The 12,258-nt window shown below is 36.0% G+C and overlaps 1 protein-coding gene across 1 annotated transcript in view; it reads left to right on the top strand.

Moving 5' to 3' along the window:
* Positions 1-12,258, top strand: part of LOC145992314 (dipeptidase 1-like) — a 246,471-nt gene that overhangs the window by 147,930 nt on the left and 86,283 nt on the right. The window lies entirely within an intron of this gene.

Genomic DNA, 12,258 nt, shown 5'->3' with positions numbered 1-12,258 from the left:
CAATACCATCCGATGTTCATACTCTCTACATAATCCCGGTATGTCAGTAAACATCTGTTCAAAGGCGCTTAACATGTCTATGAATCGAGAATTTAAATTTTCTTCTAAGTTCAGCGAACCCTTCACTTTGTGCATGAAAGACGACTGTTCATCTGCTGAAAGATCTATATTCATTGAAACGTTCATCAAAGACAAGTCCGGTCCCAAAGAATCTACTTCTCTAAGAGGTGTGAACTTCAAAAGTGCTTTACCATTGGGAGTATGATAAAAGAAAGCATCTACGTCAAAGTTTAGTTCACCGTGAACCCCATATATCACATCTAAACCTAGCAAAACGGGTACATTTAGTTTTTTCACCACTAGAAACTGTACATAATAATCATGCCCCCCCAAATTGATCATCAACTTCGTGATACCTTCCACAGATTTAGACCTCGAACCAGTATAATCTACTAATTTAATATTGGATGCTGGTTCCAATCTTGGTCTCGAAATCAACGACGAAATCGATTTCCAAGTGTTAACTTCGAGGAGAGACACCTCGGCACCACTATCACAGAGAGCATTAAAAACTTTACCCAATATGGTAATTTTAATCATAGCAGACGTATGTCGTTGGTAACCCACATTAACAGGTACTGTTGAATTCATTGCATCAAGAAAATCACTCTCCTCTTCCCACGTATCATTAATATTTACAAACTGTATAGCAGGAAATTTTACCTCACCCTCACCCCCTGCCCGTTGGTAAGAGCTCCTCTCCCGTTTTCCGACCTGATTGGTTCATTGGAAGTCTCTTCGACAGCATGTATCTCTGCCTCGACTACAATCTGAGAACTTGGTTCAGGACTACCACGACCCGCCATGGTAAAAATACCCTTTTTTCTCAGGAAATTCAACACCTGAACCATTCCTTCCCTATTCCAATGAATGAGATCAGTTCTTCCCCGCGAAGGATTACCCAGATACTCTTCATATAAATCAATGCGTAATCCACCTTGACTGTTAAAAAATATGGGCGAAATATCATGCACCTTGACGTTTCTACCGTTATGGAACGATACAATGTATTCGTTAATTCCTCGCCATTTCAACCATACGTTAGAACTCACACTTCGCATTATTCTTGCTAATGGAGGTAAGGTTAACCAATGAATTTCCTTTGTTTTTTCCGACAAAAGTTCCAACGTTTCCAGCAGGTTGCGTTTAATAGTTTCCTCCGACTGAAAGTTCAGAATATCATTTGTCCCTATCATTACGACTACAGAATCAGCTAATTTAGAGCTCAATCTAATCCTATTATTCAACTGTTCTGTGGTTTGTCCACTTACAGATAACCCTATTCTCCGATTACCTCGTTCATCAATGCAAAGTTGGTAATTACCAAACCTTTGTGCCAGTCTGACAAACATGCTGTCACCTATTAATTGCTTCCCTTCCAATAAAGGATCAAGAGTATTAAACCAGCCTTTACCCCTTGGATGGTTATACGGTAATGCGGAAGTGTCTTTATTTACGGGAGGATTATTGAAGGTCAAACCCACATCACCTCCTACGATGTGGGTAGAATCTCGTTTCCCAACGAGGAATCTTCTGTAGAATTTTTTCTATTTCGTAAGCGTCGCTTCGAATTAGGACTTACGTAAGCCTCTTTCCTTACGCTCGTCGGTGAAGTGATCATTTCCCGTGACCCTGGTCTAAGTTTCTCTTCAGAGACCTCAGATGTGACTGAGACTTTGCTCACCCCACCCTTAAACCCTTTGCCTTTAGGAAGTGGAGCGGCGTCTCGTTTAACATTTACATCCTGTAAAGATTCATAGTTTTCTATTATGTGTATCGCCTCCGCGAAGGACGAAACATCCTGCATCACGATGTGTTCCCTCAACTTATAAGGCAAGAGCGTGCCAATTTGAGCCACGATATGAGAGTCCTCCGCCTTAGGTTGAATGGAACGTAACAACTTAAAGTTCCTCGAGAAGAATTGTAATACACTCTCCTCCGAGGTCCTTTGATAGGGCGAGTTCAATACCTTTGCAAGACAGGAGCTACGCCACCTGGAACTCTCGTAATGGTTAATGAATTCAGTTTTGAATGATTCGTAAGTGACTAAGTGAGCTTTCCGCTCCGAAAACCAAAGTTTCGCGCTATCCGTTAATAATTTCGGAACATACTTTATGTATTGCATCGGGTCTATACCATATAATTCTAACAGTTCCTCAACCTTTTCCAAAAATTCAGATGGAGTTACCGTGGTGATCAACCCATTGAATTTCGGAAATTTCAACAAGTCTTGAGGCTTTATGCTGTACACTTTGGTACGAACCGCGTCCTGATTCTGGTTACGATCAGACCGTTCTTTGACAACTTCTAACACCTTCCCCTCACTCTCGGCTTTTACTAGAGACCCCAAAACTTTAGCTCTTTTGTGCCTAGTCTTAATGTAGCTTTTCTTGCTGAAAGTGGAATTGACCTTCCATGGTTTTTCAGCATCAGATGTGGATTCGGTGCTCACCACATCATGACAAGGAAATGATTTAGTCCTGCTATTCTGCTTAACAGTAACAACGTCTGAGTCTTCCGTTGAGGTAGCTTTATCTACACAATCCACCCTTTCGAACCCAGACCCCAAACCCTTGAGACCCTTTTCATTCAATTGTTTGCCGCCACTGATTCGAAGATGTTGAATAATTCTAGAACCATCTTGTTCCCAGTTGGTCAGAACTTTACTGAACCTATCCATGGAGCTTTCAAGAGATTTCAATGTCACCATGACCTCCGTAGGCAACGTGTTAAGAACAGTAGTTCCCGAATCTACGTTCTGAGAGAATGTCTGTCCTACAGTCTGAGATGAAGAAGAACATTCCTTCTTCATCGCAGCTAACTCACTTTCATTGACTACTTTTCCAATTTGTGAGCTCGATGATATTTGATCTAAATTCCTATCCCTACTCCCTATCTTGTCTAACACTTTCTCTACAATTTGCCCTTCCAGTGACTTAATATCATTTGCCTTCTCAATTTTCATCTGATCCAAGGACTCATGCATTCCCAGTACTTCTGAATCCAACCTCTTTGCTAGTGCTTCATACTTTGCTTCCAACCCTTCAGCCCTATTCATACACTCTACCCTATATTGAGAGACCGACAACGTGAGATCATTTAGACCTTCACTTGTCTTTATAACATCTTGCTGCAGCTCTAATATGCATTTACTGGTGCCTTCTAGATCAGACTGCAGTTTACCCACTACCTTACTTGTATGAGCTGCGAGTTCTGTTTTGAGTGACTCAGTGCATTCCTTATTCCTTTCCTCACTCTGTTTAATAAAGGCGAACAAGGAATCTAATGTAACCGGTTCCTGCTCCGTTGCCATTATTAATATTAGCTTTGACAACAGCAATTAACCAACTAAAGATTAACCTACTTGAAACCCAACAAAAAATTCAATAACGCAGCCCCTCTGCACTTGAGTCCTCGTAATCTTGCGACGGACTAAATACAATCAGATTAAATTTATTAGATTGAACCCAACAACTACGACTCAATAACTGAGTCTCAACGATCCTGAAACGTTGAATATGTCATTGGTTTGAATTATTTATTTTGATACACTTTGCCTAGTAACGCTGGTGACGCGTACAGATTGCTGGAGATTAAAATTTTATACCTTCGGATTTCAAATAGGATTTCAAATAATTTACAACTAACAATAACCCCTTTTCATAGCAACAGCATTAACCCAAATTACACATGTGAAATTCCCCCCTTCTGAAAGAGAAGAATTAATCATTTAAACGTTTTCATAAACATCAAATACAAATGGAAGAAAATGTTTTAGCACGTAAATATGAACACCAGAAACAGTAAACTTGTTTATTGTTTTCAATTTAACACATATTACCTGCGTATGAATGCATCGACAATTTGTCCTTATTAAGTTAAGAGACATAAAATAAAGACTGTCGATACATGAACGAAAATTTACCCATCAAAGTCATTTAACATGCACCATTAATACCATATAAGGAATTACAAAAATCCTAATTACCTTTTATTTTGACATTGAACCAATTTTGGAACATGTTCCTAGCATATTTTGACTAGAGCTGTGCGTTTCTTGCACGAAAATAAATCGTTTTACGTGTGCACATAGCCCTTATCAGACATGGCGTCGATGGCCATTTTGTAGATAACGCATGGTCTGTGACGTGTACTAGTACCGTTTCCCGTAAAATTCAACACACGCGAGATAGCTATCTCATAAACAACTTTGCTTAAACGTTGTAAACACGATCTTCGAGAATTTTCTTTCTCTCAAAGTCACTTAAGATAATTAATTTCCTCACCTGGTGTGTCGGGAACGACGAGTCCAGTAAGCACGAGTCCACTCTTACCTCTCTCCTCCCGAGAGCTCCATTCCTTTCCAACACTTATTTTTGCGATGTGCTTTCACTTCATGCTATTAACTGCCGTTTTGTCCTAACTGCCGATGTAAGATTCCTCCCTAAAGCACGGAAACGATTCTGATTTTCTCCACTGTAGTGACATTGCTTTGTTCACTCCATGTTTTTCTTCCGGAAGTCCTTCTCCACCGCTGCACACCCCTATCGATCACTGTTCGTCATATTTGCAGAGCACATTTGTCTTTACCAAACAACAATTTTTTATGATTTAAATACCACACGATAACAGATATATATATATGCGTTAAAGAACCCAGTGTAATGCTCAATAAGATAAACTTTTTGCTGATAATTAACCAAAGGCATCTCGACCAAAACGCTGTATATTTTATGATTTTGCGCCATAACAGCGAATTGCCCATGCGTGCAGTGACCGACACATCAAAATGTCCTTGTGCATAAGGAAACCGCGAGAAAATCGGGTCTCAAACAAAGGAATTTACAATTCAACTGCGCACAACGGTCAGAGCCATCTAGCGATTCTTCGCGTAACTATTAAAGCAACAAAGTTTTCATATTGCATAGGCATTCCACCTATCGTGAATTCTTTGCACTTGACGAGTTCATCGTCTTTGGACCTGAGTTGGGCTATTTTACCCCAGCAAAACACACACGAAACTTAAGTTTCCAGTATACCTTATGACAGTTCGTCATATTACATCTGTTACACAATATAGAAACGAAGTAGAAATTCGTTAAGACAACCTCGTACCTCAGTGCTTGTTTATAAAATCTAATTCCAAAGAAGGTTACTCTCATATCGCTTTTAAGGAATTACGTAATTTTAAAGCAATAAAATATTACCCCTTGTTTAAAGACACTTTGCATATGACTTGCTTACATATCACGTAAAGAGTTGATACACAGCAGCCTTTGAAAACTATAACCAAATACAGATGCAATCATTGGCTTGCTAATTGACGATTTGTAAGGAAGATATTTTTCATAAATAATCATAAATTTTCATAAATAAAATAGGAGCGTCGATTGCAGAAAAAACAACATATTGGACTGACTATTTTAAAACAGGCCATCCTCTCCCTGTGTGGTCAAACACTCCCTCTTACGAAAATCCTGGACACGCCACTGCTACATCAGATTGCTAAGCCAAGCATTCACATATCTATCATGATTCTGAGTTATTGCTTTGGAGAAGTAGCAATTATCCAATCCATACGTCATTCGCGATGTGTTTATGGCGACCACTGCGTTATACAATCACGCAATTACTTACGATAGCGACGATCTAATTGTAGGTTATAACTGGCTTCACTCTTGAACTTCCAACAACACAACCAAACAAATCGATTATTAGTCGTGTGAAGACCTTTGCGCTTAACGCGTTCATAAAAGGGTAATGTCTATCGTAATTGCCCCAAGAGAGACCTAACAGGAATATTGAAAAATACATAGAATAGACGTGACGTCGTAAAACACGTAACTTTTCTCGTGAAAGCGATCTTTCTAAAGAAACTCTATTTATAGCTGGATCCACATAATGCAGGCTATCGACCGACCATACCGCCCTGGATAAAGAAAACGCCCCAACCCCATTTATCTTAAACTAGCTGATTACCCGGCGTTGCCCAGGCGTTTAATGAATTTTAATTATAGAGTAAAATGGAACTCATTTTAATTATAGGTACTTAAAAGTATAATACAGTAAACAAATTATAAAGTAATATCTTCAACAATTCACTATAATATAAATTTAACAACAATTTATGAACAACATTTTTAGTTCCACCTCCAAGAACGGCATTGGGAGTGTCACTATTCACCTTAGCGACCCCGAAAACTATGGAGTCCACACTAATATCGGTCGTGTTACATGTCACCCTCTTCCCACACCCAGCTTCAGGGGTGCCAGGGGTGTCTTGGAGTTGAACGGCATTGGGAATGTCACTATTCATCTTAGCGGCCCCTAAAACTATTGATTTCACATTAATATCAGTCATTTTCGATTATTTTTACATGCCACCCTCTCCCACCCCACCCCTAGGGCTGCCAGAGACGTCTCGGAGTTGAACGGCATTAGGAGTGTCGCTATTCATCTTAGCGACCCCGAAAACTATGGATTCTACACTAATATCGGTCGTTTTACATGTCACCCCCTTCCCACCCCCCTCAGGTTTGCTAGGGGTGTCTTGGAGTTGAACGGCATTGGGAGTGTCATTTCATCTTAGCAACCCCGAAAACTATGTATTCCACACTAATATCGGTCATTTTATCTAATTTTTACATGCCACCCTCTCCCAACCCCACCTCTAGGGGTGCCAGGGGTATCTTACCCTCAACCCCCAGTATTTCTTTCAAGATTGTAAGTGATACGTGTTTCAAGTTTGGTTGAAATCGCTCTAGGCGTTCGAGAGTTTACCGGAACAAACATATACACACACATACATACACACATACATCCTTTTTTATATATATATAGATACCTGTATTTTGCATAGATAACGGTCACTATTGATTTCCTATCAACCTAAGGTGGATTTGAGAGGCCTCATTCATTAGGTAGGCATAATGACGTTCTTATAATCGACCTTAAATTCAGAATGACAAGCAAGGGCGAAGTTTAGTAGGGGCTAGGAGGTTAATACTCTGACTAAATCGGTAAATCAGGCTTCTCTTGTATCAATAATTATAAAACTAAAACTGCCCAATATTGTAGACTGCAGGCTTCTCTTAGCCTTTCTCTCTACACAAGAAACACATTCATTTATGCAAGAACAAGATTAAAATTTTTACAAATTTGAAAAATCGTCGATGCTATTTTCGTAACTTTTTTATAGGTTCACATTTAAAAATGTCATGGTTCGAGGGGGATTTTGGCCCCTCCCCTTTATACGGCATTGCCATCGGAGGTCCTTAGTGATCGAGAATTAACAGGATTTTCAGTACTCAAATGGAACAACTTAATCCAAACAGAGAGTACATTTCTTTTATAGATATGTACCTTCATTACAATTCTCTGGGTACAATATTTACTTACCATAATTGAAGACTAAAATTGGTAAACGCTGTAAGTGCCACAATAATTCAAACACCATTTTCCACGTTAAACTGTGAAATGTGCCATTCTTTATAATGTGGTAAACGTGAAATGTGGCGGGTAGCCCTCGAAGTAGCTCAAAGGGCGTGTAAAGAGGTCACTAGTGTGAGCGTTCTTACTGGCTGAACGATGCGATTTCCCAACACTTTCGCTTTTGACACTTACAACGTTTACCACTTTTAGTACTCGATTCAAGATTCTGCCTTCAGTAAATACATGTTTGATATGAGTGAGATAGCTCATATGAGATGGACGTTCATTTTACTTAAGACGGAGAGAATATACTAACTCAACTTAATTATTTTTCATTCTAATCGGCAAACTAATTAATTGACAAAGTATCTACAGCTATGACCGCAAAATAACAATCTAACAAAACAGTTTATTTTAATTATTTTTAACTGAAAACTGAAGACCAATTGCTCAGGCGATTCTCTCTCTCTCTCTCTCTCTCATGGTTGAGATTGTCATAGTTTATGGAATGATCTAAACAGGAGAGTTCTGTTATACAGCAAGGGAATCCTGTACATCACCCGTACTCAAACTTTTTCTCATCGTACCCTTTAGTCGTAACTAAACGTCTAATGTACCTCACCACAGGTTTTCTCCGATTATGTGGGGCGATTTTGATACGTTGGAAGCGTCTATCTGCAGTAGAGCTGTATGTGGAAAGATGGTAAACAAATAATCCTAAGTTTATTATTTTATTGAGCTTCCCTACGTTTACAATATTTATGATTAGTTACATGTGAAACACATGTAAAAAGCATTAATTTTCATATATTTTTCCAGAGTTAATTAGTTAATTAGCCAAAAGTGACATAAAATGCGAAGTAAAATTAAGCATATCAATCAAGCAATCAATAATTATAATTGTCTGCATGCTAAAGATATGTTGCGAAAATTTAGCGAGACGTCACGTGTTGACAATCCTGGCCATACCGTACCGTCTGCTATCTCCGCCCAGGCCCAAAATGAAAGCACTGTACTTCCCCTATCATTTCTGGGCTATTCCGATTTTTTACTAGCTATGCTCTATGAATGATGACTATTAATCTGAAAGATGTGAAGTACATTTTCAAAGATTTTCAACTGAAGTGTTCATCCGAAACATTCAATAGATCCCTTATATTTGTTTTCACAAGTATGTTACAATTGAAACACATAGGAAAATTAACAAATACGATCGTTATTCATATTTTCCATCTTTTTCATTTTAAAAAAGGATTTATATTATTTTACTGCTTTAAAATCAATATATTTTCAAAGTTTCTTCCATTTATAGAATCTTTGCGTTAATAACTATCTCGGCATTGCCATCTAGTGATTTTAATTGTATAAGATTAGAATACAGCAGCTTGGAGACAAAATTCAATCTCTCGCTATTTTATGGTTTCAGTTATGGAATTAAATACAACAGTAGAGATCAAGAGGCCCCCAGGATTTTTCGCAGAAGGGGCAGAGACAAAGAAACTTTTATTATTATTATTATTATTATTATTATTACTGCTATTATTATTGCTTTTATATTTTTGGGTTTTGGTTGTTGTTATTAATAATATTATTGCATTACTATTACTACTACTACGACTATTTATGTTCCTTTTTAATTATCTGCATCTGTAATTTCCATATTCTGAATATCAACGTACATACAATTTTCATAACTGTATACTTAGCAATATTATTCATGTAGGACAAAAATACGTTTTCATAGTTAGATAATCAGTATAAATTACACTGTAATCTTAAACGTAACCTACTTTAAATAATAATAATAATAATAATAATAGTTTATTTAAAGTACTGAGAACAGTTAAAAGAAACATTTAAAGAAACACCTTATATAGCACTATGTCACAAAATGTAATATGAAAGGATTATCGCATAATGCTTTTTACAGCAAATCACATCATGTACCTAAATATAATAAATATAATATTTAGGGGAAAAAATAATTGAAATCATCGATAAATATTTTTATAACTTCACCACCATTTTTCAATTTTACTGATATTAATGTTTTTTTCTTGTTTTATATTTTGGAACATTATAAACTATTGTATTTCTAAAGTATTCACAATCAATCATATTTGACAAAATATTTTTTCCTTCTCAAGCTCAAGATTGTTAAATTAAGTATTTCCAACCACTCTATATATTTTAGTGATATGTAACTTTTCTTAATTTTCATACAAAGTAATCTAATAAATAAGTTCTGAATTGATTACATTTTCTCAGTGTGACTATTTTTTGTTACGTTTCATAATTCACTTCCATATTCCACTAATGGGCGAACCAAAACTATAAATAGAAATCTAAAAGTTTCCATTCTATTAAGGGAAGTTCAATTAAAAAATATAAAACCAAATATATTTTTAGCTTTTTTACAGACCTCAATTATATGTTCATCAAATAGCAATTTAGAATATACAATTATGCCAAGATCCTTATGACTAGAACAAATAGAAATCTTATTAGATTTAATTACATATTGAGAACCAATACAATTTGTTTATCTCGAACATCTCAATAGTTTGCATTTAGCTAATTTTCATACCATTTATGTCACACCATTGTACTTCTCTATTAAGATCATCCTGTAATTTTAAGACGTCCGATTCATTTTTTATTTCTCTGAATGTTTCTAGATCATCTGCATATAAAAGACAGGATAATTCTCTAACACAAATATAAAATCATTAATAAAAATTGAAAATAAAATAGGACCAAAAGGAGATCCTTATGAAATAACAATTTATGATTAACAGTATCAAAAGCTTTAGCCAGGTCCATAAACAAAATATCAGTTTGATATTTTTTTATAAGAGTTGTTTTTATAGAGTCAGTTAATACTAAAAGTTTTTAACTATTGATTTTGATTTACATGTATATATTGTTTGAGCGAAAATCCAATGTAGTCGGCAATTATATGTTCAAATATTTTAGCTATTGCATTTAAAATGGTTATTGGTGTATAAGTTTTAATATCATTTAAATATCCATCTTTGTTTTTAATAACTGGAACTACATAAACATCTTTCCAAACTTCAGAGAAACTACCACTTTGAAGAGATTTATTATAAAAGCTTGACAGTGATGGCACCAAAACGTCTTGATTACTATCCTCTAAAATAAAATTAGGAACTCTATGAGGTCTAATTGCAGATCTACTTTTAAGTTTACTGATTTCCTTTGAAATATATTCATTATAGATGAAAGGTATATCAATATAATTAACATTGATCGTAACACTATTCAACTCTATTTGAGTTACTTTTGTAAAAGCTTTATGAAAAACTTCTTTAAAAGCATTTGCAATATCATATTCTTTATGAAGTAACTTATCCAAATATAGTATCTGTATTTGCTATTTTATTTTTACTGTTTTTTCTATTAAAATGTGACCAGAAATAAAATATTTGTTTGAATACTCTCTTCTAAAGATAGAAGGTATTGTTTTTTATTTATAAATTGATGATTTACATCTCTCTCCTTAAAGTATTATAAATAACATAACATTTAAATTAACCTGTTTGTTTATATTTATCATGAAATTTTCTTCTTTTGTTCATCATTACTTTGAGTTTTTTAGTTACCCAAGGTAATCTAACTCTGGCTGGTTCATCTTTCAAAGGTATATTCTTTTCTAATATAAATTGTACAGCTTTATTAAAATTCATTATTGATTCATTTATATCATCTTCAATTAAGAACATATTAGAAACCATAAGAAAATCATTATAAAGTTTTTCATAATCCTATTTTGCATAATTAAAGTCACTGTTGTTTACAAGAACCATACTCTCTTTATTTCCTTGACCTAAATGAAAGGTGAAGGAAAATGGAGGGTGGTAGTTATCAATCCTGCATAGAGGGAAGATGTTAGTATCCAATTTAATATTTTGCATAAGTCAAGAAAATGATGTGTGTACCCCGTGCAGACAACCAAAACTTCTTCCAACAGAAAAAAGGGAAAAAGAGTAAAATAACATAATTTTGGTGAATACTTGTGCCTCAAAGCTTATTTAACTTTTAGTATAATTCCCAACATTAAATTGGCAAAATAAATTTTCTTCCCACCTGCAGACAATTGGACAGCCAATTTGGTTTCCGAAATACAGTAATTGAGTTGGGGATCTTGCGTATCGCACACCGTGTTGAGCAGCGTCGTCTACTGGCGTCAGAGCGCAAATCCTTCGTTGTTAGATAGGCAGTAGGGTTTAGTTCTCTTATAATGAATACACAGCAGTTTTTCTGGTCTTGACCATAAATGTATTATTAATGCAAACTGCTTTAAACCTAACATGATTACTCTAACAACGAGAACATTTATCACGATGTCACTAGACGACGGTGTTCCATACGGTGCAAATGCGCAAGCCGACGGCGCTGGTGGTCTTTCACCTCCTAGCAGAAATACGTATTCACAACCACGCCTTCATAGTGTTTCAACAAAAACTGCATTCCAGATTTTGTCCATCAAAGGAGTAGAAGTTTCACTCATCCACCGACCTGCATGTAATTAAACTATCAAGGCATGCTGGTTCTAATTTGTTTGCCTTTGACCTCTTGAAACATTGCTACATCGTCCAGTCAATGGCAATAAAAATGGGACACCTACGATGCTGAAAAACTCGTTTCCCTACTAGGCGTTATGCGTGTTGCCTAACCTTACGGTGCAGATAGAAGCTGTCGTTGAAAATTTGCTTTTAAAATCCATTTATGACCATTTTGTTA

This window comes from Lepisma saccharinum, chromosome 9 (assembly GCF_977018435.1).
Source record: "Lepisma saccharinum chromosome 9, izLepSacc3.1, whole genome shotgun sequence".
Lineage (NCBI taxonomy): Eukaryota > Metazoa > Arthropoda > Insecta > Zygentoma > Lepismatidae > Lepisma > Lepisma saccharinum.
This window is presented reverse-complemented; position numbering and strand designations above follow the sequence as displayed.